At 36.3% G+C, this 26,948-nt stretch overlaps 1 protein-coding gene across 2 annotated transcripts in view; it reads right to left on the reverse strand.

Moving 5' to 3' along the window:
• MGAT4C (MGAT4 family member C) overlaps positions 1-26,948 on the reverse strand; it is a 354,112-nt gene that overhangs the window by 47,186 nt on the left and 279,978 nt on the right. For both annotated transcript variants that reach the window (XM_087934524.1, XM_087934523.1), the window contains exon 3: positions 14,028-14,072. The gene's annotated coding sequence lies outside the window, so the exon portion shown is untranslated. The remainder of the gene's footprint in view (positions 1-14,027; positions 14,073-26,948) is intronic.

Raw genomic sequence — 26,948 nt, forward strand, 5'->3', positions numbered from 1 at the left:
TTCCCCTTTCTGTTGCATTCCTCTTTCCTTTTGCTTTCTAGCATTCTGTTGTCTTTGCATCTTCTTTTTCTCTTTCATAAATATTTTTTTGTTAAGTCCTTCTTTTTCACTCCTCTCTTTCTCCTTTCTTTCTTAGTCACACCATTTAGTTCATTAAAAATGGCTTCTTCTTCCTCGGCTTCTTCCGCTGTTGTTTAATTTGCTGACACATGACAAGCATCATATCTAAGAAACAAAGGGCTTCTCCCATAACATCTTTGCCTTCTTTCCTTATTTTTAAATATTGTTTTTTTAGTTCGTCAAGAGATAGAGCCATTTTAAACTGTTTCTTCTTCTTTTTCTGTATCCTCTTCTTATTATTAAGCCAATCAGTTATTTCCAAACTTAAAACAGTTCCCAAAAGTCCCAAAATCCCGCAATCATCAAACAGTCCAGGCAGAGTACAAACTTCTTCTTTTTACAATTTCCCTTCTAGGGGTAAAGTCAAATTAGGGAAAGAAAAAATGTCCAGTCTGTGCTTTAAATCTTTTTTAGAATTAATTTCTATTCTCTTTATCTTCAAGGCATCTCCTCCAGCAAAGTCTTAGAGTAAAAAAAATTTTTTCCAAGCCTCTCCCTTCCCACTTATAACAAAGGAGTTTAGGTTTTACCTTCTATTAAAAGGCAGGTTTCCCTTGTCCATTTGTTAATTCCATAAGGGAGGGAGAGTAACTTCCCCTTTTCATCACTTTTCTTTGCCGCTGAAAACATCAATCGGGAACATTGTAGCATCCAGAAAAAAGCCAATACTTTCCCAGGTGTTGAATATGTCCTTAAGGTCCCAGTTCGACCAAGAAAAAACTTTCGTTTTAAAACTCCTTCTTCTTCCTCCTGCACATTCTTTATCCAGTTGCCAGCTTCTTTATGGCGGCCATTAAGACTGCCGCTCCACCGTCTTGAGAGAAGGGGGTTATTGCCGGCTGGGGAGGGGGTTTGCGATACCCCTCAACCCCTGTCTGGATCCCCCCTTTCTTCAGCTGCCCCAACAGGGCAGCCTTAGCCTCCAAATCCGTCAGGATCGGAGGCACCAAGGTAGCTAGCACAGCAGGGATCGCAGAGAAAAGCGAATCCTTGCTGTCACCGAAGCCGACAAACCAGAAGTATCTTATTAAGCAAATCATTATAAAGTCCAATTATAAAGTTATCATTTTCTTTGAAATTCAAGTTTTCCCAAGGAATTGCCAAAATTTTATTGAAATTGGTTCAGCTCATATTTGCAATCGGACCTACTGAACAGTTCACGATGGGATAAAATGATATGCAGATTTATTGAGATGGATTTAGAGTATATATACTCTCTGTGTGTCTGTATATGTTTGTTCCATCAAGTCATTTTTGATTCCTGGTGGCTACCTGCATTAGTTGCTGTTTTCTTGGCAAGATTTCAGCAGTAGTTTGCCATTGCCTTCTTCCTAGGGCTGAGAGAGAGAATGACTGGCTCAAGGTCACCCACCTGACCTTGTGCCTAAGCTGGTACTTGAATTTATGAAGTCTCAGTTCCTACTATGATGCTTTAACTACACCAAACAGGCTCAACATTGTTTATTTGCTTAGCTGCTCCAATACATGAAATGGATATACACAAATGGAGCATTATTATTAATTTAATGTTTTGTACTATATTTGTATCCATAAATGTTCCATAAAGGAAACATGTAAATAATATAAGAGAGGGCATGTAAAGAAACTAGCAAAAATTATAAATGAATTTGTTCAAACCAGTGGTGGGATTCAAATTTTTTTACTACCGGTTCTGTGGGTGTGGCTTGGTGGCTATAGCATGGCTTGGTGGGGGTGACTTGGTGGGGGTGGCAGGGGAAGGATACTGCAAAATCTCCATTCTCTCACCACCCCACTAACCTGCTTTCCAGATCTGTTCTCCTGTACAGGGCAACAAGAGAAGGCCCAGATGATCAGCTGGGACTTGTGAGGCAGAGACTACATGGGGGCAGGGCCAGTCAGAGGTGATATTTGCCGGTTCTCTGAACTACTCAAAATTTCTGCTACCAGTTCTCCAGAACTGGGCAGAACCTGCTGAATACCACCTGTGGTTCAAACCTTTTATGAAGTGTTTTGTTGAATCCTCAGGTTAATAATTGAAAATAAAAAAAAAAGTCAAAATCTTGCATCTACAGATGTCATTACCATAATGCTGAGTGTAGTATAAAATTATTTTAAATAACTAATAGAAAATCACAGTTGACTAAGTATGAAAAGAGACATTTTTTCCTTAAAAACCATCACATTTCTAAAGTAGATGGCAATTTATAAATTAAAATTATTGTAAAGAACAGAAGAGTTACATGTTCCAAGATTTGAAATACTAGCAAATCTATAGTAAGATTATAATGTGGCAATTGCTACACTGTTGACTAGATACAAAATTATATTAGTTGCACACTGGCAGCCAAATAATATCAAGCAGATGTGTTTGGATAAATGGCATGAGGAGAACATTACTTCTGTTTCTGTAACCAAATCCATTCTATTCTAACACCATATAAGTTCAATGCCATGATAAAATAGTTTGAATCCTTGGGGACTTGTGCAAAAAGATGGTTGTTTAAAAATTGGTGTTAGATGTAAGACATTTTCATGATATTTTGAAAATCGAATAGCTGGTAATACTTATTGATCAGTGAGTTGTCCAAGGCTACTTAGAACCTTTCCTATACTTCATTGAGTATATGAATTACAAATTTATCCAATACCTGTTTGTGATTGCTTTACAATGATATACACAACATTTCCAGAGGTTTTTTTTTTTTTGCTCCTTCTTGAAAGTGCCACAAATTCTTTGTTATTTCTTTTGCTAAAAAGCAATAATTTAGGTGCTCCTAAATAAATATGTCGGTTTCAGGAAAGCTCCACCAGATTCAAAGGTACAATTGTCAAGTAGGTATTTAATTTTTTTTTCAAACTTACAGTAGTTTACTATATTTAATTTCCATTGCTTAATCCAGATGCACAATGAAACGGCAGCAGTATATGAAAGGTTGTAGGAGATCCTATAATGCCCAATATTGTACTTCTGTGCCTGATGGACTGTGCCTCATATTGAAGAATCTTCCCAGCTATCAGACAAGTTTATGTCAGTTTTTTGTACAACCACACTGACATTAAGAGAAAAAGAAATTAAATTCGTTGAATGTGTAACTAAGAATTATGTTTAGTCACTGTATACTTTATTTGAGGTGAGTAAAATATAATGTCTAAGATTTAACTTTCTGAAAGGTTACAATTAAGTCTATTAAAATATTTTAGGGACATTTAACTGTCCATTAAATGTTACTTTTTTTTCTAAGTGTTTCTGTAGATACTAGTGATTCTTTAATGATCCTTTTGAGCTTTATGTGATTTTTGCTTTCACACCCTTTTTTAAATGGAATCTTATTTCTTTTTGTTCAGTTTATCAGGAAAAGTTTGGAAAGAAGGAAGGAAGGAAGGAGGAGGAGGAGAAGGAGAAATTTTTGCTTGTTTGCACCAAGCAAATTTAATATTCTAATGAAATAAGCAAATTTAATATTCCAATGAGACAAAAGACAATGTTCTACCTGCCCATCTCAAAGTTGATGCATGTTTTAGAAGAAAAAAAATACCCAAAATCAGTTTCATAAAAATAGCTAAAACATTAGTGTTCTATGCAAGGTTTTAAAATAACTGTTTAATGCTTCTATTTATTCCGCAGTCAAAAGACATAATCAACAAATGATAAACTTGTTATAGGTCAGGAGTGAAGCAAAGAGATGAAGCCTGAAACATTGCTGAAACAATCCAGAGAAATCAAGTCAGACAGCATCCCAAAATTTCAACTACCAAAGAAACCTGGATCACAAAACTCAAATCTTGTCATTTATTAAGTGTTCAACTGAGTAATGACAAAACATATTTATCATTATCACATCTTATAATTTTTTTGTCTGTTTTCTTTTCAAAATGAATCCCTAATTTTACATGAGTTGAATATGGAGATTCTACACACACACACACACACACACACACACACACACACATACAGGTGAAACTCGAAAAATTAGAATATCATGCAAAAGTTCAGTTATTTCAGTAATGCAACTTAAAAGGTGAAACTAATATATGAGATACTCATTACATGCAAAGCAAGATAGTTCAAGCCATGATTTGTCATAATTAAGATTATTATGGATTACAGCTCATGAAAACTCCAAATCCACAACCACAGAAAATTAGAATATTGTGAAAAGGTTCAATATCCTAGGCTCAAAGTGTCCCACTCTAATCAGCTAATTAAGCCATAACACCTGCAAAAGGTTCCTAAGCCTTTAAATGGTCTCTCAGTCTGATTCAGTAGGAATCACAATCATGGGAAAGATTTTGTCTGTAGTGCCTTTTATATATGGGAGGAGGGCTTTGCCGTTTTCTTGTTCTCTGTCTTGGATTTTGGTTGGGGTTTCTTTTTGGATTAGGTGGGTAATCTTCTTTCTTTGGAATCCATTGGCTGTAAGTACGTTGGTGAGAGTGTGTAGTTCGGTTTTTTGGTGTTGTTCATCGGCTAAGCATTTTGTTCTGGAGATGAGTGTCTTGGCTACGGAATTGATCTGTGCTGGGTGGTGGTGTGAGAGTGCATGTAGATAGCGGTTTGTATGTGTTTTCTTCTGGTAGATGGTGTGTCCTAGGGAGCCATTGGATCTTTTGTATACCAAGACATCTAGGAAAGGAAGTTGATTGTTGGCTTCTGTTTCCATGGTGAATGGTATTTTGGGGTGTAGGCTGTTGAGGTGTGTGAGGAAGTTGTTCAGTTTTTCTTTCCCATGTGGCCAGATTATGAAGGTGTCATCTACGTATCTGAGCCAGAGTTTGGGTTTGTGGTCGTATTTTTCTAGAGCTTGTGTTTCAAAGTGTTCCATGTAGAGGTTTGCGATGACAGGTGAGAGGGTGATCCCATGGGTGCTCCTTCTATTTGTTTGTATTTTTGTCCATTGTAGGTGAAGTATGTATTGGATAGGCAGTGGTTGGTCCGATCTAGGATGTGCTTGGGAGGGTTGTATTTGTTTTGGATGGCTGTCAAGGCTTCTTTTATTGGCACTTGGGTGAAGAGGGATATGACATCGAAGCTTGCTAGTAGGTCGCTAGGTTGTAAGTTTTGTTTCTTTATGATCTCGATGAACTGGAATGAGTTTCTTACGTGTGAGTTGATGGATTCTGCATAGGGTTGTAGTTGTTTGGCGAGAAATTTGGCCAGGTTTTGTAGAGGTGAGCCTATGGAGCTGACTGTTGGTCTGAGTGGGGTTCCTTCTTTGTGTATCTTGGGGAGACCATAAAGCTTAGGGCATCTGGATGATTTCTCTCTGGGTATGATTCTTTGCTGGATTTCTTCACTGATGGGGGAGGCTTTTATTTTGGATTTGGTAGTTTTTTCTAGGTAGGTGGTGGGGTCTGTCTTTAGGGGTTTGTATGTGGGGTCTTGGAGTAGGTTGGTTAACTTGGTTTGGTAGTCAGATGTGTTCATAACCACTGTCGCGTTGCCCTTGTCTGCTGGTAGGATTATTATGCTGGTGTCTTCTTTCAGGTTAAGTAGTGCAGTTTGTTCTTCTTTGGATAAGTTGCTTTTGGGTGGTTTGCTAGTGCAGAGGATGTTGGTGATTTCGAGTCTGATTTTGTTAGCATCGTCAGGGTTGGTTTTGGTCAGGCTGGTTTCAACTCCGCATAGGATGGTTTCTGTGGGGATGTGTTTGGGAGCGACAGCAAAGTTGAATCCTTTTGAAAGGACCTTGGTTTCAGCTTCAGTGAGGATCTTGTCTGAGATGTTGTGCACTGTTTGTTTCATGTGTGGCTGTGGGGGGAGGAGTTGGTTTCTGGCGTTGTTGTAGTTTCCTGAGTTTGTTGGTGTGTGTGTCTGTCTTGAGGGTGGTCTGTGTTTCGGCTCTCCAGACAGCGAGTTGTTTGGATTTGTCCCAAAGTAGGGGGTGAATCTTGTTGCTGAGTCTGAGGTGGAGTGTGAGGAGATCTTTGTTGATTTGGTCTAGGAGAAACCTTTTTGTGTGAAGTTCATTTCTAATTAGGGCCAATTCTGTTCTTTTTAGGATGCGTTTGGTGGCTGCTGTGTTGATGTGGAATTTCAATTGGAAGCTTGTGGGAATTAAATTTTGATCTCGGCAGTTGCATAGGAATGCAAGGTCACATAAAATGGAAGCTCTTTGGACTTCAAGTTTTTCATAAGTCCTGGTCAGATGGTGGGTTTCCTCCCCGTAGAGGTGCAATATTTGTTTTCTGAGGTTCTCGCAGGTATTTGTATGTGGATCTTTGGTTGTTCGGGTTTTCTCCCACGTAAGATTCGAAGTATCTAGGCAACGTTTCGATGAAGTCTCATTCATCATCTTCAGGCTTCTGTCTTTGGCTCTTGCTTCTCAGAGTGATGTGAGATTGCAGCTGCTTCTTCCTTTTAACTGCTAGTGGGGGTGGGACAGACTCACACCCACTCAGAAGATGAGACATGACCATGGACCAGAAGCTGCACTGCAGCTGCATCACTACCCACTTCAAACCCCTCCGAGCCATACATGAAGCAAACCGACACCCACTATAAAGATGCAGCACGATCACGAACTCGAAGCCAAACAGCAAGATCACAGCTCACCAACTCAAATCCCCCAGCAACTAAGACTAACCTGAGCACAACCAAGCCCCCACCTGAACAGAACACGCCTCCAACCAATCAGAACACGGCCAACCCCCCAACCAATCAGAACACAGCAAACCCCCCTACCAATGAGAACACCCCCCCACCCAATCAGAACACAGCCAAGCCCCCACCCAATCAAGTCCCACCCGCACTAGCAGTTAAAAGGAAGAAGCAGCTGCAATCTCACATCACTCTGAGAAGCAAGAGCCGAAGACAGAAGCCTGAAGATGATGAATGAGACTTCATCGAAACGTTGCCTAGATACTTGAATCTTACGGGAGAAAACCCGAACAACCAAAGATCCACATACAATACCGCGAGAACCTCATATAAACATATATATATATATTTGTTTTCATAGATTTTCATGGGTACAGGTATGCAGGTCTTGGTGTGCTCGGGTCTTTTCCCTTGTAAGATTGAGAGTATCTTGGCGATGGTGCTTTCGGCTTCATGCTTGTGCAAGCAAAGTGTGATCAGAGCTGTGTTGTTATTTCTTGATTAGTTGATGGAGTTAATGTTTGCAGATTGATTGGCTTTTTTGTAAGACCATCTATGGCTGAAGTATTACCTACTGAGCCAATATCTCAGCACACACACACACACACACACACACTCACAATATCTGAGTTTTAAAAACCTGTTGTGATTGCATTGTTAATAAGTACATCTGGATCAGATACAGCTGGAATGAACTTTCAATTAATGTTCACTAAAGCTGATTGAACAGAAATATTGAATAATCCAGTCTAATAAATTCGCAATTATTGTCTGAGATGAGTTCATATATTTTCAATAAAGAATCTGGACTCACAAAGAAAGCATGAAATAACATTTTAGATTCTGGGTAATTTTTCATGGAGATAAAAAAAAAGAAATGGTTCTAAAATGTCTGTTGAGTATTATGGCTAAGATGCCCTTTGAACATCTTTTTTCTTTCAAAAGATGACATAATTTCAAATTGCTTTGCAGACCTCTCTTTCTCTTTTGTATGTTGCTTAAATGTCATGCAAACAAGATAATTTTTGTATATTAAAATGGCTGAGCCAAACAGAACTTTAACTTATAACTGTAAACATTTCATTATTAGAACTCATACAAAACTGAAGATCTCCTTATTATAACTTTCCCCATTTCGTTCATAAATTTCATGGTATGAGAAAGAAGGAGGAGGAGGAGGAGGAAAGAAAGAATTTAATACAGGCTGTAGTTTCTATTTTACAAATGTAAAATTTAGAATGGAATTTATCATTAGCCATATAGTTTGCAATTAAATAACATACAGTAAGAGGTGATTTTATTTATCAAAATGTTGTGTTTCACACTCATTCTTTCTGCAGGTTTTGTAATACCCTTATTAAGGGGTTAAGTTGTAAGAGAAAATCCAAGTCAGTGCATCAACCGATCTGTACTCAGGCAATAACAGATTTATGAGAGAGTCACTGTACTATTAACTCTTGCAAAAAATATTTCCATTTGACTTTGTGCGACTCCCCCCTGTGGCTATGCTGTCTTTAAATTTCATTTCATTTTTCAATGAACAAGTCTGTCAGGGCTTAAAATATATGTTACTCATTCCTGTGGGGAAAAATGATACATGAACTAAAATACAATAAAGGAATTTGTGTGGCTGAGAATATAAACAGCAGATCATTCTAGGTACCAAATTCAAGTTCTCGGTTTTTCATGAGTTGGCTCAAAGCCATAGTCATATGCAATATACACAAAATACCTCCCTGCAGATGTCTTTTATCTCAGGTATCAGTCCACCTTCCAGTTGGCTGGTAGTTGACCAAGCATTGACAGCATAACTACATCCTTGTGGATATAGGCAAATGCAATTTTTGAACTGCATCCTGCAGTTCAACATTGTGTTAGTGGTTGAAGGGCAGGAGACTGATATTAAACCTGACCATTCCTGGCCTTAGTTGCTTCCCAAGAATAGGTGGTAGAGTCATTGGCTTATTTTTGCTTTGACTTTCCTTCTTATAGTAAATAGTCCCTGCAGATTTTATTCTGCTAGTTGTTGCTGACTATAGGGGTAGAGCTCATCTCCATTTCAAGGCCATTGAGCCAGCAATGAAATGTCTGAAAACATTTTCATAGTTATATGGTCAGCAAGACATCATGGAGCACTGTTACCTTCCCATTGAGTGGTACTTATTAATCAACTCTCATTCTCATGTTTTTGAATTGCTGGGTTGGCAGAAGTCAGGGCAAGGATGGGAGCTCACCCAATCATAAGACCCTCAAGTCTTGAACCTGGGCTGTTAGTTTTCCAGCTGACAAGCCCAGGGTCTTAACCTCTGAGCCACAATGCTGCCCTTGAGCTGCAAATACAATCTAGTAATGCTCAACATTTGCAGAAAGAAAAAAAGGGCAAACTTGCCAAATGCACATCTCCAAGAGGAAAGAGGAATATATATTGAGGATTTCAGACAATGGAGTCCTCAATAACAGCTTCTAGCTTATCTACCATTTTCCCTTCATCATAAAATAGGCAAAGATGAATATTTAGATGAAATATGTTTCTTTGTGTTTTAGTCATTTATTAATGGATTAATATAAATCCAGTAGATAATAACAATAATAGTAAAATGTACGTATTATAATAAAAAGTAATACATTAATAAATTACCATAAAAAGCATGGTTCAAATAATATATCAAACAAAAATAACAATGACTGTCATGTTATTTATTAACAGTATCTATTCAGAACAATTTTCTTACACAACTACATAAAATAGTTCAACAGAGGCAACATGTGTTGTCCTGCAATTTTTCCTCGTTTGCATTAGAATATAACATCATTTAATATTTTCTTTTTACAAAATTCCCGGTGAATAATAACTTTGCACTTTTTTCTATATTTCAAAGTATACCCTTCATGTTCATTTTATTTCTCTCTTTGCTCTTTCTAATTCTGAGAACATTTTTTATGTCAAGCTTACAAGTAGATCCTAAACTTTTACCATACATTATTTTATAGATGAAAATTTTATTTATTTTTATTTATAACAGGCTGTTATTTGAATAAACAATCATTTCCATGTTTTCTTGGAAAATACCACATTTTACATATCTACCAGTAGCACTAAAGAAATCTTGAATATATAAATTATAAGCCATATAGAGTAAACATTCCCATCCTACCGTCATATAATTTCTGGACAAAGTCAAAGTATATATATATATATATATGTAGATCTTTGGTTGTTCGGGTTTTCTCCCGCGTAAGATTTGAAGTATCTAGGCAGCGTTTCGATGAAGTCTCATTCATCATCTTCAGGCTTCTGTCTCCAGCTCTGTGCTTCTCAGAGTAATGGAGATTGCAGCTGCTTCCTCCTTTTAACTGCCAGTGGGGTGGAACTTGATTGGGTGGGGGCTTGGCTGTGTTCTGATTGGGTGGGGTGTGTTCTCATTGGTAGGGGTTTGGCTGTGTTCTGATTGGTTGGGGGTTAGCCGTGTTCTGATTGGTTGGAGCGTGTTCTGTTCAGGAGGGGCTTGGTTGTGCTCAGGTTAGTTTTAGTTGCTGGGGATTTGAGCTAGAGAGTTGTGATCTTGCTGTTTGGCTTCTAGTTCGTGGTCCTGCTGCATCTTCATAGTGGGTGTTGGTTTGCTTCATGTATGGCTCAGAGGGTTTGAAGTGGGTAGTGATGCAGCTGCAGTGCAGCTTCTGGTCCATGGTCGTTTCTCATTTTCTGAATGGGTGGGAGTCTGTTTTCTACATGGAAGTGTGGTGGTGGCATCTTGTGTGGCTCTCATGGGTGTGGGTCCAGTGTCCTTCTTCATGTTAGGTACTCGTCTGTTCATGAGGCGGGTTTCCAAATGGCTGGAAGGCGGGAGGTGTCATCTCGTTTGTTCATGCTGTGTGGGCGTTTTTCTATCTCTATGGCTTCTCTGATTATTCTGCTGTTGAAGTGTTCGGTTTTGGCGATAGTTCTGGTATTTTTAAAATCAATTTCATGTCCTGTGGCTTTGAGGTGTTGGACCAGGGAAGAGGTCGTTTCTTCTTTTTGATTGAGTTCTTATGTTCTTCAATGCGTGCGCTTATTCTTCTGTTAGTTTGTCCAGTGTATGTGTTAGGGCATTGGCATGAAGAATTGGCACAGCATAATCAACAAACCTAACAAAGAATGATCAAGCCAGGAACACGTCAGCGAAAAACAGCTATAGAACTCAATGAACAAGAAGCGACCTCAGCAGCCGCAGGCTCCATGAAGGACTGACAACCACCTGACATGTGAATAAGCAACACCCAAACTATGAAGATGCAGCAGGACCACGAACTAGAAGCCAAACAGCAAGATCACAACTCTCAGCTCAAATCCCCAGCAACTAAAACTAACCTGAGCACAACCAAGCCTCCTCTGAACAGAACACGCTCCAACCAACAGAACACGGCTAACTCCCCAACCAATCAGAACACAGCCAAACCCTACCAATGAGAACACACCCCACCCAATCAGACACAGCCAAGCCCCACCCAATCAAGTTCCACCCCACTGGCAGTTAAAAGGAGGAGCGTGCAATCTCCATTACTCTGAGAAGCACAGAGCTGGAGACAGAAGCCTGAAGATGATGAATGAGACTTCATCAACTGCCTAGATACTCAAATCTCGCGAGAAACCGAACAACCAAAGATCTACATATAAATACCATGAGAACCTCAGAAAACAAATATATATATATATATATATATATATATATATATATATATATATATATATATATATATATATATATATATATATATATATAAATATATATATATATATATATATATATATAAATATATATATTATATCCTGTCATACTTTTCTGTACCTCCAACAGAAATCTTAACTGTTATATTATATATATAATTTAAATGGACTTCTTTTTCTGGTGTGTATCAGATATAGTTATATTTATTTGTTTGCTTGTTAAATGTACATCCTTTCTTTTATTAATCATTATTCCTTTATTGTCAGAGTACAATATGTTTACAATGAGATTGGCTGAGCTTCCCTTCGTGCACCCACCCAAACACAACTCACAGTGAGGACAGTAGTCCCTAACCCAGTCCCAATCTTATTACACTATGTGACCTTGTTGCACAACGCACTGGCCCTGCAAGTCTATCATACTGTGTTGATATTAAGACATTCAAACTTTATGTAATTATTAAATTGTATCACTATAAAATAATAGATATGCAGAATTCTATCTCTAAGGAGGCCCCTGAAAATCCTTGATAAAATAGCTGAAAATCTCCTGACATAGATTAAGTAGAATCTCTTTCTCTTTTCAGTCAGTCAGTCAGTCAGTCAGTCAGTCAGTCAGGAAGGAAGGAAGGAGGGAGGGAGGGAGGGAGGGAGGAAGGAAGGAAGGAAGGAAGGAAGGAAGGAAGGAAGGAAGGAAGGAAGGAAGGAAGGAAGGTTAAAAATACTATAATCAGGCCAAAAAAAGAAAACCTCATATTTTGTCCTCCCAATAAAAGCCTTTTCAGTAACTTGGAAAGTTTGTTAGAAAAACTCAAAAGGTATTAATATTGGAAGCTTCCTGAGTACATATATATAAATCTTGAATATTCATTTTTTTCAGCATTTAACTTTCCCAGAAGCTCACTGAGATTTTAAAATTTACAACATTAGTCTGAGAGAACTAACTTTAAATATTTACAATAAATACTCTTTCCCTGAAATAATTATGTCCCGATATTTAAAGGAATTGAAATAATAGTTTAACTTTTACAAATTTCTATAGCTATACTGAGCCAAAAGAAAAGTAATTAATTAATTAATTAACCCAATAATTTACCAACAATTAAAAAGAGTATCAGAGGGAGTTCGCAAGGTAAGCCTTGAATATCCAGAAAGTGAAGATATCCTCTTTCACTGTCATATTTCATGATAAACTGAGGGAAGGTGGCAACCCAAACAAGCATAATGATATCTCTACCATTGATACCAATTTGTGTTTATGAACGTATTTATGCTGACCCAGGAAGAAAAAAAAAGCAATTGTTTCCCACCCAAGAACTACCCAAACTGACCATTTAGAAAATGTGTTTTAGTCACAGTGAAATATATGTCAAAAATAGTTTTTTAATCAAATGCAATAAATTGTATGTTCTCTTATCAGCAAGTTCAGCAAGAAGAAATGTTAAGGAAATCATTCTTATAGCAATTGGGATTGTATTACCATAGAGTTGATTGAGCTTAAAAAGCTAAATAATGTTGTTTATTTTAGATGAGAGATGACCAAGGATGTGGTAAATTGAACAAAAATATTCCAGAATATTCCAGAAGGCAAACAATATTAAGCTAGGTCCACGCCTTAAAAAAGGCAACAACTTGATGTGTGTGTGTCTGTGGCAGACATGAAGGATATTTATATTTATATTTTATCTTTATCTCATTGAGACATTACTTCGGGATAAGACAGCAGAGAAGAACAAGTTTTAATCACTTGTTCATTATGTAATATTATATTCAGAAGTATATAGTTCTTATCCATGATCAGATTCATTAGAATAAGAGTGTGACTATGAAAATTAGCTAGATACTGGGGGTTTATATATTATTTTTAAAGGAGAACAGAGGGATCTATCACTACATTGAATTACTAAAACTGAAAAGGGAGGACTTGCAATAAATTCCCCAATTAGTTAGATGCCATTCAGTATAGTTCCTTATTTAATAATCAATCACAGTTCTTACAAGTTTCTTAGTAATAAGATCATCACCTTATTAAATGTAATAAAAGAGATGGTAACATGATTTCTGTCAAGTCTCACACAACTGGGCAAGATCAAGGAAATAAGAACTACATACGTCTGTAAGGTATTTTTAATGCTAGTCTTTGAATAAATAGCAGTATTTTGGAAAGTGTAAGAAGAATTTCCTACCTTCATTTGTAGTGAGTTCATTAAAGAAGAACCTCCTTGAAAAGTTTGAAAGGTTTCTTCGCAGGTTTTTTGCCATATGGGCTGAGTTGCTCTTTATAAGTTAAATACCAAGGGATTTATCTTCTATCTCTTTAATATTTTATTTTTAAAAAACTTTGCTTTCCCTCATATTTCCTAGCCTTCTTACAATCTTTCACAATATCTTTACATTGATTATCCCTTTCAAATATCAGTTCCCACTAGAAATCAGGAAGGATAATGGACAATATCAGGACAACATATATATTTCTTCACTGCCTCTTTTAGCAAGAGAACATTTATATCACATGATACAATGTTTAGGAGTGATAGAGGATGAATGGGAAAATACAAGATGCTTACTGGGTGAGCTTGAGATACTTACCATCTTTTACCACCTCTCATCTTAACTCACCTGTCATCAAGATGAAACAGAGCCATGGATGCTTCCTTAAGTTTCCTGGAAGAAAGATGATACAGAATGATGATTGAAATACTGATAGAGAATGGTGATATAAAACTAAAACACAGAATTGTTGTGTGTTTTTTAAAAATATCAAAACCTTGATATCTTCTTCAGTCTGCCAAGCTCATTGTCAGCATGTGTCATTTGGATTGCTTCCAGCTAGTTTTTGTCTGAATGATACCTGTCCACTTATACAACAAATGCATTAATTTGTTATCCAAGAAATTTCAAGTACTTTCTTTTTGTATTTCACAAAACCTCTAGAAAATTAATGAAGGAAATAGAACAGGTATTATGTTGTTTAGTAACATTCAGTATCCTCATTATTTTTGTAACAATATGAAGAAGGAAGAAAATAGAGACACAGAAGGAAATAATACTGCCATTTGATTATTACTGATTATTACTGAAATGCTAGCTTTGCCAGCATTCTGCGATGCTGCCTCAACTACAAGTTTAGTAGATCCATGAGGATTCATAACTAAGAAAACTGGCCTTAGAATCCATTGTTTTGAATTTCAGCCTTGGTAACAATTTCAGCTCAGATGTTATCCCTATAAATGGGGTTAATTTAATTTTTAATTTCCTAAGTGTCAAAAGAAAGTGGCTTAATGGATTTGGAGTTATTTTCTATTGATCACACATAGTTCAATCTCTGGTGTTCTGTGTTATCACAGTTTGTTCCTGTGATGAAGGAAATAGAATGAGATTAAAGAAATCTTTTAAGTGGTCCACAGAGGAAGGATTCAAGGCAGCCTGTAAGAGAAATACAGAGTGTGTTTTGTTAGAGAAGCTTATGTCTTTCTATAGTACGAAACAAGAATGCAAATTCAGATAAATTGAAAATTAATATAATTAAAGTATAATTAATCTCAGTTGAAGGATCTTTCTTATATGTGATATTACATGGGTTCACAAAACTCTTTATTCTGAGGTTTGCACCAGAGGTGGTATTCAGCAGGTTCTGACCAGTTCTGGAGAAATGCTAGTGGAAATTTTGAATAGTTCAGAGAACCAGCAAATACCACCTCTGACTGGCCCCGCCTCCATCTATTCTCTGCATCCCAAATCCCAGCTGATTGTCTGGGTCTTCTTTTGTTGTCCTACACAGGAGAACAGAGCTGGAAAGCAGGTTAGTGGGGTGGGGAGGGAATGGGGATTTTGCAGTCCCCACGGAGTGAGGAAAGAATGGAGAATTTACAGTATCCTTCCCCTGCCATGCCCACCAAGCCACACCCACCAAGCCACACCCACAGAACCAGTAGTAAAAAAATTTGAATCCCACCACTGGTTTGCACAGATTGCTGGCTCAGTGGTCATAAATATGTGTGGACCCAATGTGCATTTTCACACATACCATATCCATAGATCCATTAATCTCTTCTGGTGACATACTTTGCATGATATATCTAATATGCTCATGTTGAATCCCATATATCCTTTGAGAAATCTAGGTCTTTATAGTTTTTCCAAAATTTAATAGGGTTGGGGATAGTCTCAGCAAAACTCTTCCACCATGATTCTAACTGAAGTATTCCTTAAAAATCGGAATCTGGAGAAAGCTCTCTCTCTACAGTAAATATTGCTAGGCAGGCAGATATTAATTGAGGAAAGCAATCTTAAAGTTACCAAATGAGTCATTTAAATGTGAGAACCAACAGCCTGAATTGCACCCAAAAAGCAGATGATTACCACAATGGAGAAGTTAGACAAAATTTACAGCAGATGTGTTAGACAAATCATATGGAACAGTGGATTCAAATAATTTAACAACCGGTTCTCTGCCCTAATGACTGGGTGGGTGTGGCCAACTTGATTGGTCTCATCCTTGGGAAATTTCTTCTTAGTCCAACTCACAATAAAATAGCAGTTTTCCAATATTAGAATAGAATAGAATAGAATAAAATAGAATAGAATAGAATAGAATAGAATAACAGAGTTGGAAGGGACCTTGCAGGTCTTCTAGTCCAACCCCCTGTTTAGGCAGGAAACCCTACACCACTTCAGACAAATGATTATCCAATTTCTTCTTAAAAACATTCAGTGTTGGAGCATTTACAACTTCTGGAAGCAAATTGTTCCACTGATTAATTGTTCTGTCAGGAAATTTGAGGGGCTCCTACAAAAATGAGGGAGTCAATCTATTTTCCAAAGCAGCAAAAGGCACAATAGAAATAATGGGTGGAAACTAACCAAAGAGAGAAGCAACCTAGAACTAAGGAGAAATTTCCTAAGGGTGAGACCAATCAACCAATGGAATAGCTTGCCTTCAGAAATTGTGGGTGCTCTGTCACTAGAGGCTTTCAAAAAGAGGGAGGGAAGTACATCCCAATAGGACAGTGCCGGGAACCACTACACCAGGGGTCTCCAACCTTGGCTACTTTAATCCTGGAGGACTTTGCTGGCTGGGGAATTCTGGGAGTTGAAGTCCTCCAGGTTTATAGTAGCCAAGGTTGGAGACCCTTGCACTAAACAATGCAGAAAACTTAAAAGAGCCATTCCCCTAAAAAAAAAAAAGTCCAAACCCCAAAGCAAAAACACCAGCTGAGAGGAAAACTAAAAGCAGCTGCTCAGGCTATTTGGAAGCCTGGGCATGCTGCCAAAAGCCATTAACCTTTTCAACTCTATTCTATTTTTTTCTATGTTCTAAATTGGGTGCTTCACAGCCGAAGCAATAAAAGCTGGCTGGACCACACATGGATTGAATTCACAGTCTGTATAATCAAGCAGCATCATTGTCCCTTCCTGTATCTTTTCCTCTGGGAAGAAACAAGAAGTAGCCAACACTGCAGCAGCTATGAAAGATCTTGGAACTCCAGGGAGTATCAGCTGATCACAGAAGTGTTACTTAATACTCTATAATGAAAATGTTTGTAATCTGGTCCTTCTTCCTGAAATTAATCCCATCCCTAGATGGGTGATTGATAGGTTTCCCTGCCCTAATCCTGTCAATTTCTGTTGTTTATTGACTTGATTCAGCCTGTATGTCTGCATTCCAGCTGCAACTGTTAAGTGGTTCTTGGCTGTCTGCCTGGAGCTATTATCTGAAGAGGGGGGGAGAGAGAGAGAGAGAGAGAGAACCTCTCGCACTTAATTTTTAGCTAGTTCTCCAAACTGAATAAGCAATTAACTAATGGTTTGGGCGAACCTGTGAGAATTGGCTGAATCCCACTTGTGGAATGCGTGCTACTTTTGGACAAGTTCAAAGCTTCAAATGGTCTTCATGGGAAGTTCCACACATAGCAAATTTCAATCACAAGGTGATCCTTCTTCAATCCATGATAACATAGGCTCATAAGCCCCTAATTACAATGGTAAAATAAGTGTTTATTCAATTTCTATCCTCTGTCAAGATAAAATTATAGATTTATCTAAAAAGATTAAAAATATTTCAACTTTCTATGGAAAATGAAATCATAATGACATAAGTAAAGTCAGTCCCCATTCTAAACATATTTTTATTCACCTTGATATTTTACACTTAATCTTGGAGTTGTTAAGCTATTCCTGGCTTCTTGAAATTCATATATGTAGAAAATCAGATATACAGTGTGCATAGAATGCCTTACTTATGTTTATATTAATTAGGGTATTTTATAAAACATATTGTAAGTTATACCCTCCCTGGAGATGGATAACCACTATATAAATACATAATTATTTAACTGTAGTAATATTTCTTAAAACATTAATTTGAAATATTAATATTTGCATATTATTTAATGATACATCAAGTTGCTCTCTAATGAAAGAATTAGTAACAACCAACTACACTTATTTCTATGCTGCCACAATTAAGATAATTTTTAGTAATCACATAGAAAAAACACTGTCAAAATACAAAAATACATCACCACTAGAGGCATGCCATATTAATGTTCTTATATAAAAACCTATTTAATATACTGTTGAGAAAGAGCAAATCCTCACAGGGAATACAATTTCTGACTTGTAAGTAAGAGAATATACCTCCTTATAAAGTCGGATAAAACTCAGAGTATTAACAGTGGACAATTCTCATTTTGATTTCTATTGTTTCTTTTGTCAGAACTCAGGGGAAGAAAATGATAGGTCTGTCATCACTAGTTTTCTGGTTTAATTAGTGTTTATAAATTCATCTGAAAGCTGATAACAGATTATAGGACAAAGCAGCCGCTTCTACTATGCTGCAAAAATGAAAGCTATTGTTCATTTCCTCCTATTTCACCTACATTAATGAAACCGGTAATCGTTCTGGACCTCATGGCCTTCTGTCATGTAGTTACAGCTTGTCCTTTCACAAAAGAAAATGAGAAAACTGCTGAGTATTAGAGATATTAATGGTTGCGAGAACAGTATAATAAAAAGGCTCTTTTTCAAAAGCTTTGCCAAGTTCATGTCATTATTCATGAATGAGTAATGGATTCACAAGGAGAATAAACCTGTCCTCTCAATGATGTGGAGCAGCAAAAAAGAAGAACAAAAACAAACAAACAAACAAATAATGTAAAACATGCACATCTGGGCATATGGAACAGTTTTAGCCTGAAGTGATAATAAAGTCCACTTACAAGAAATGAAGGTGCCTTGGCATTCTGAGGAGGCATTGCTTAACATTCGTAAATCTACAAAGATAAGCAAACATTTTCAGAAGAAAAAAAAATCCCCCAACCCTGGAGGCTTTCCACAGAACTGTTCGCTTCACTAGTCCATTCAAATTAAAAATTTAACAATGCAAGTTCAAACTTGAATATATATTGAAAGAAGGTCTGCCAAGCTATACTTGACCTTTGCAGAGGGAGATGGAATCCATATAACAAAAGTCAGAAATAAGTCCCATTGTACCCAGTCAGCTTTTCTATACCCCTTGTAAGGAAGTATAAGTTTGGGACATGAAATAGATGGTTTATTGTAATTTATTTCAGTGGAAATGTGCAACCTCATTATATGGAAAACTAGACTGTGAATTCAACAAGGCATAATCTCATGTAAGGATTAGAATAAGTGATAAATGTTCTATTCGTGATGAGATTGTATACAATTCCATTTTTAGTTCAATGAACATGCAATGTCTTATTTTTATCCAGGTTGGATCACAATCACATAACTCTACTAAACAATAAACATTTTCTATATGGAGAAAAGAACCACATGAGTTTAATCTGAGTATGATTTCTTAAAGGAGTAAAAATATACTGTTTGAGCTGAATATGCTACAAATGTTAAGTCTTATCAACCTACAATGATTTTAAATAATTTGTATGATACAGATATGTCGAAGAGGAGTCAAAAAAAATCAAGATGCTAGTCACAATCATGCAATCAAAGCCTTGCCACCTTTTAATATGTGTTGTGATGCACAAAGAAAAGGGCGAAGCTTTGATCACATGGTTATGACTGTCATCTTGACTTTTTAGCCTTCTGTCGTCCCCTCTCCGGACACCCCTGCTTTGATGTTGCTTGTGGGATTGTTTTTAAAGATGTTACATGTTATGCAAAATGCAATGACCAATCAATTGTCAACATAAAAATAACAAATAGAACATTGAGTTTATTAAAACCACTTTGTTTTCCTGTATTATTGTCCTCTGATTAAATATTTTAAGCCCTGCTCACATTATTTTTCTGTCAAGAAGTCCAGTGTTCCAAGCCTGCTGGAATATTTCAGACTTTTGCACTTAAAATTAAAGTCCTAACTTTGAAATGTTTTACTTCTCTGAGTCACAAGAAGGAATTAATCATTTGACTGACTTTGGGAGATGACATTGAGCCTCATATAGTTTCCCAGATTATTTGGTAGAAGGTAGGAAAGGCAGGGGTATCATCATACTATTATAGACAGCTTGAGGTATACTAAAATAAATGATTCCTCCTTTTTCATCTTCACAGAAGATATTACATGCTAGAGAAAAACAGGGTGACAGCTATAATTAATGGCAGGGAAAGTGGCATGCAATATTCTTTTGGGCAGCTATAAATTGTATGCTACCTTGATCATAAAGAAGTTTCAAGCTCTCATAACTAGGATACATAAAAAATGAGATGTGAAATGATGAGATTTAGGGCCTTTCTAAAGATTTTTTTTTTATTGTCACCTAACTTCTGTCAACCACAGTGGAGAAGATAATGATAACATGTATATTTGCAATACAGCATGTGAATTATTTCCTTTAATCAAGGAGTGCAAAGCAGAAATTTTCAAGAGATTATTCACAAACAGGTCGATGCAGGCTGAACTTCAGATTCTCTGCCAGCTTCAGTATATTAAACCAAGAAGCATTGCGTTATTATTAATTTCAGTGAACAGTGTGCACTTAAGCCCAAAATGAAATTAGGATGGTTATGTATTACAGACCACCAGAAGACTGTCATTTGGATGATGTACAGTAGAATACTAAGAGCTGCTTTTTTGGTGAAATATTACACCTCATGTCATCACACCAATGATATATTTCATCATAGAATAAGGACCAATGTGAAAATAGATCATTGGAAAAATATATCCCCCCAGCAAGGGCAATCTACCCAATGTTGGATGATAGCTTGCACAATGTATATATTTCCCATATTCCTAGCATAAACCATTGTTGGATCTTGTTTCCATATTCCTGTTATGGTATTTGTATATGTCAAAAGTCTGAACCTGGGATTTCATATAGCTGCAAAATGCTTAGGAAAAACTAAGTTAGTTAGTTGTATTTCTGTGTCTATGTAGCTTAAAATAGCTGGGTTAGTTGCTTCCTACGGTGCAGTAACACATTAGCAAGGAAGTTAAGCAATTACTTTGAAAAGTATGAGTGCCACAGATAACTACTTTGCATAGCAGTAGGTTTAGCATTTCCTAATGGACAGATACCGCTGCCTTTGTCAATTCTATAATAATAACAGTACATTTTTGCACCATAGTGGGCAGCTTTTGAAATGTTGAGCTTATTGCTCCTCTACAATCAAAACACTCAGTGGTTTAATTCTCCTAAATGAAGAGAAAATGACTTGGGATTGCAGAACTTAAATGTCCAAAACCGGAATGTGGTTTTTTTTTTTTTTAATTCTTCTGGAACATATGGTGAATCTCCTTAAGTAAGAACTACTTTATCTGTAGCACATCAATACTTAGTTTCTCCCCTACTGCAATCACTATCTATGAAAAATGGCTGCCAGAAGAAGAAGAATGGCATGATTGCTTCCAATAGCAGAAAGGTATTGATTTATTGTTCCCAGCCCAGTAGTCTAAATTAGGGAAAAGGGGTAAAACCTTTTCATTTTAGTTATTTCTGGCTTTTTAGAGTGGCTACAAAGGTTGGAAACTGGGTCTAATTTTGGAAGATAACTTAATAGCACTTACTTGTTGCCCAATTGTTGGAACATCACAACAATTTTTACAGGGCAGAAATAGAAGTTGCTCTTTATTCACCTCTATCACAATTACAATCTCTCCATGTGTTTTCTTACTGCAGTTTTAACATAATCTTTTTACCCATATGTCTCCTTGAAAATTCTAATTGTTTTGTCTCCTATTTACTTTACTCCCTTTCAGCCTAATCCAAGCAATTCTATGGGTACTTCATGGAGGAAAAAAACAACCCTTCACCTCATTTGCAAAAGTTTCTTCAAGAAATATGTTTTCTGTTTCTCTGTGGTGTCACAGAACATTTATTTTATTAATAAAATATTCCTAGTTTGAAACTCAGCAGAAATTTTTTGGGTTTTCTAATTAGTACTTTCCCCCTGACTTCTCTATTTCCCAGTTTTGTATGGTTTTAGGAAGTCTAGGATTACATCTTTCTACAAGCATTCTTTTCAATATTTCTAGAAACAGGTTTGTCCCCCCCCCCTCAAACTAGCTTAGACTTATACCATCATAAGTATAGGACAAAAATAGCTTATGGGAGCGCAGTGCAAAAAAGCTTATAGCAACCCTTCTCTCTGCCAGCTTGTGACAATTGTTTTTAATCACAGGATTCTCATTGTGTTCAGATTGATTTCATGCCATTAATCAGATAGTTAGATGAGCTTTGACTGGTAATATGCTGGAGATTTTTTTTCCTCCATTGATTCAGTTCTAATTCAGCAAACACATTTAAAAGTCATTGATACACTTACTATCTCTGGGCTTGTTCCATTCTTAGCTCTCCATTAGTTAAACCTGGGGAAGAATTTCCATTGAATTATATAAGGAACTGAAAATTTTGGAAGAAATGTTTGCTTTACAGGTGTCCTTTAGTATCGGTGTTGTAATGTGAAACAAAAAAGTAAAATAAAAATAAAAATATGAGAATAATGCTAACAAAACAATAAACATTAAATATTAAATCAAAATTGCACTGTAACATGTAGCTGATATAGCATTTAGCATATACTATAGGCACTCATATTATTTAACAATGGTATCTGTATGAGGAAGACAAACTCACTGCTTTGAAACTGTAATGAGGTAACTTTCAAGACTGATCTACTTACATGGAAATGAATTCATATGAGTGCTTATATTTGCATTATGATAAGACCATGAAAAATATGGCAATTTTCTTTACAATTTTTATCGTTTCTATATTTTTATGCACATACACACACACATATTTCTAGAAAGTCTTTCCATTGTAATATGTGTTTTGCTCTGATACTCTTAGTTTGAGTATAGAATCTAAACTTCCATTACAAAGTATTAAAGAATTACTTTAGGCAGCTTATTTAAAACCTGGTTAAATATTTTTGACTTAAACTGTAAACATGCATTTCAAAAAAATAATGAAATGTCAAGTCCTTATATTTTCATGAAAAATGCATCAAATACTTTAATTACATTTTTAACCTAGTCAATCCTTTTAAATTCTTTTAAATACTGAGATGTTTCAACCCAAGTTTTGCTACACAGATTTTACATTTTTTTACTTAGAAAAGTGTCATAAATGATCAAATTTGCATTAAAATGGTGTAGTATGTGGACATCTCAGTTTGGTTCTACTTAGTTTTATTGATCAACTTGAATACAGTCTACAAGGCACATATAACAACTAAGCTTCTTGGATGGGAAACAAAATGTGAAAAAATAAAAGCCAATCACCTTTTGGAAAAAGTACTATGGGACAGTTATAGTGACTATATTTTCTTGCTAGTTTCTGCACAGCAGCACTGGGGATTCATCGGAAACACATAATTAATCCACCATAGCTATTTTACACAACTAATATAGCAAACCCTTTTGCATTACTACTATTTTACATTTTGATATTTAATGACTATCGGACTTTCAATTTAAGGATTCATATAATTAGACCACGTTGTGTTTTGCTCATGGGTAACTGACAGCTTGGGTGTCAAATTGTGATTTTAATATAGATTTTATCTGTTGTTTATTATTTTATTCTATATTTTTAACTGGATATTCCTGGAATGTTTTTAACTTGTTCTGGTCTCTGGTCTTTGACTGTAATAAACTTACTTGACTTCAGTGGTGGGATTCAATTTGTTTTTACTATGAATTCTGTGGGTGTGGCTTGGTGGGCATGACAGGGGAAGGATACTGTAAAATCTCCAGGCAGAGGCGATATTCGCTGGTTCTCTGAACTACTCAAAATTACAGCTACCAGTTCTCCAGAACTGGTCAGAACCTGCTGAATACCACCTCTGCTTGACTTGATAAAAATTGTTTATGCTTATAATTTTGCTTTGCAAAAGAGAATTTGAAGCCAAGAAAACAAAGAATTAAATAAATCTAAATAAGACTTTTTTGAAATAAAGGACTGTACTATATAATAAGGGATATATGGTCACTGTTTGTATAGTTCAGTGCATTAATGGAATTCAACCCACAAAATACCAGATGTGGCCATTATTAACTACTATCATGATTACTATGTTCTAGAAATATTCTAGTGATTTAAAAAAATGCTTGGGTTGCAAAACAATTAATATATTCATAAAGAAGGTGCAGAATTCCATTAATGCAGTAGAACTATACCTCATTCTTTTACTTCTCTGACCCACCAAGTACTCTATTTGTTGTAGATGTGTGTGAGGTTGAGTTGTATGTGTCTTTGTGCTTGGAAGACTAAGCGAATGTATATTGGGTATAATACATTAATATCTGTGTGCAAAGATTTTATATTACATTATTTCTTTGTTTAATAAATTTTATTTATATTGTATATACTGTATCTACTTTGGTAAGCATTCAAAGTGCCTAAGAAAGTTGAAAAGCCAAAGGAAAATATAGAACATCAATACATGTTAAGACTAACAATAACCTAGATCAGGCTTCAAACTTGACAGCTTTAAGACTTGTGGACTTCAACTCCCAGAATTCCTCCTCCAGTCATATTAGTTCAGGAATTCTGGGAGTTGAAGTCCACAAGTCTTAAACTTGCCAAGGTTGAAGACCCTTGACCTAGATACTAAAATGAGAACCTATTTGCTTTGGTCTTTAGGTACTAAGCAAGAAACCAGAAAATTAAATTCTAGTCCTGCCTTAGGTATGAAGGGACCTCAGTGACCTTTGGCTAGTTACTTTCTCAGCTATAGAAATAAGACAATAACAAACCACTTTTGAAATCTTGCCAAGAAAATTGATGAGCAGTTGCTAGGAATCAACACTGACTCAAAAGTACACACACACATGCACACAAGTATTTAATAGCTGATAATAAATGGTTTGAGAAAAAACAGGTGTTGATAGATTTCCAAATACTGTGAGAGTAGAGGACAAATGCAACTCTCAGGAGAAATCATATAATCTCCCTCTTTTATGTTAGAAAGACAGTGCACCCTCTCCTGCTGAACTGAACTAGGCAGGTTTGCAAGACATGTCAACATTCCAAGTAACAACCTCCAAAGAAAAAGATTCCAAGCATCTCATCTTCCCAAAGATACATTTTATTAGGGATGTCATATTGGCACATCTGGGAAAAACCCAAATATAAGAATTCCAGATTTTCTCTAAACCAAAGAAAACCCAAAATCCAACCCCTGCATCCAATCGTCCATCACATGGTCCAATGATTACTTCATTCCAGCTGGAGACTGCCCCCAGTTACTCCCCTGCAGGTGCAGGGTAACATGTCCTTGATTTTCTGAGAAAGGAATATTGCTGTGGCTAATCTTCCAGTGCTCCTCAAAATCCCCCTCCCAAATTCCCAGGTACTGAATGTGGCAGCCCAGAAGTCTCAAAGAAAAATGGCTTCCAAGCTGACACATTGATGTGAACTCTCTCCAAAGCTTGATTTCAAATGCTATATTCTGCACCGCTCTCCCTCTCTCTCTTTCACTTTTCACCCCCTCCCCCTTTCTCCATCTCCATCTCATCATCTCTATCTCACTCTAGCTATCTTCTCTCTCTTTCTTCTGTATCTTTATCATCTCTACCATCCTTATCTCTATCATCCCTATCTCAATCATCCCTATCTCAATCATATCTATCTCATTCTATCACTATTACCTTTCATATCTCTTTCTTTACACATACATATACACACATGTACCCACAAGCAAAGCACTATTTTAAAATTACTGAATGTATATATTCTAATAAATTCAATGATTGTTACATTAAAATCAACATGAGGCATAAGCAGGAACAAGAAAAATTATGAATCATTTATTGACTGGTTCATGAGAAAGCTTTCAGCTAATAGTTCAAAGTAAATAATTCACCTCTATATACCCATAACACATCAGAATTAATAACCTGTCAAGGAAATGCAAAAAGAAGGATATGTTGATTTAGCTGTCTTTACTATGCTGAGAGATCACTTTTACCAATCTCAAGAGATAGGAAAAGAAGAGGATAAAACTAGCATACATAACAAGTGATATACATACAAATGAAGATTTACTGCATGTCAGCAAAATAAAACATACTGAAAAATCCAAATAAGAAAATAGAAGAATATTGAGTTAGTTTCTGGTAAGCTCTTGATCCATCCAATTTTAAAATAATACCAGTTAACCAATACTATTATTTATCTGAACTTCATACACATTTATTATGGATTATATTTTAAGAATTAGTGTTTGTAGTAAATACAGTAAAAATAAGCAGAATACAATATTATAACAAACAAAATTATTGAAAAAAGAAACAAAATGAAAGTACAATAGATGTATTCTGTAAGAAGAAAACAACAGCTCAAATTAAAAATAATACCAGGATTACTCAGGATTTGTTTTAAACCCAGCTATATTGATGCTCTGAATAGTGGTTTCTTTTTCTTCTTTGTTTTGTCCTCTCATATTAAGGAGCTCTAAGTGTTAATTTTGTCTGAGCCAGATTTCCCACAAGTAGCCCTCCATCAAAGTTGCTGCTTGTGAGGAGACCACTCAAATTGTATCAAGTCTAAACTTTTAAAAATTATTTAAAAGCATCTCAATTTAATGCAATACAGCATATCAGTTCAATTTGCTTTGAATGTTTGCATTGAAGTGGTGACTCATTCAAAAGATTGTGAGTTAACTTGTTGAAACTGGTACTACATAAGTAAAAATAAACAGATATCCTTTGAATTTAATCTTCCAAATGAATTATTTCCATGTCCTTATATACTTAAGATCTGTACAAGACAAATTGATATTGTATTAAATTATGCAATATGTTATGTCCTCGGGGCTGACACCAGTTCCCCATCAGGTCCGCAATTCCTGCGGGGGCGTTCTTAGTCCCCATTGGCTGGCTCCCTTCGACAGTCGGCTATAAAAGCCGGCTGCTAGGTTGAGCCAGCTGCTGTTCGCTGGTAGGTCTGCTGTTAGTTGCAGATGCGACAGCCCCCTTTATTCCTCTGAATAAAGTGTGTTATGAGTAATGCTCTGGTGTGGCCTCCCTCCTTATCCGAACTTAACATTGGCAGCGAGGATGGGATCTGGCCAACCAGCAGCTATACAAGAGCTGAATGTCACGAA

This window comes from Pseudonaja textilis, chromosome 5, assembly GCF_049901715.1.
Source record: "Pseudonaja textilis isolate UNSWEBS1 chromosome 5, rPseTex1.2, whole genome shotgun sequence".
Lineage (NCBI taxonomy): Eukaryota > Metazoa > Chordata > Lepidosauria > Squamata > Elapidae > Pseudonaja > Pseudonaja textilis.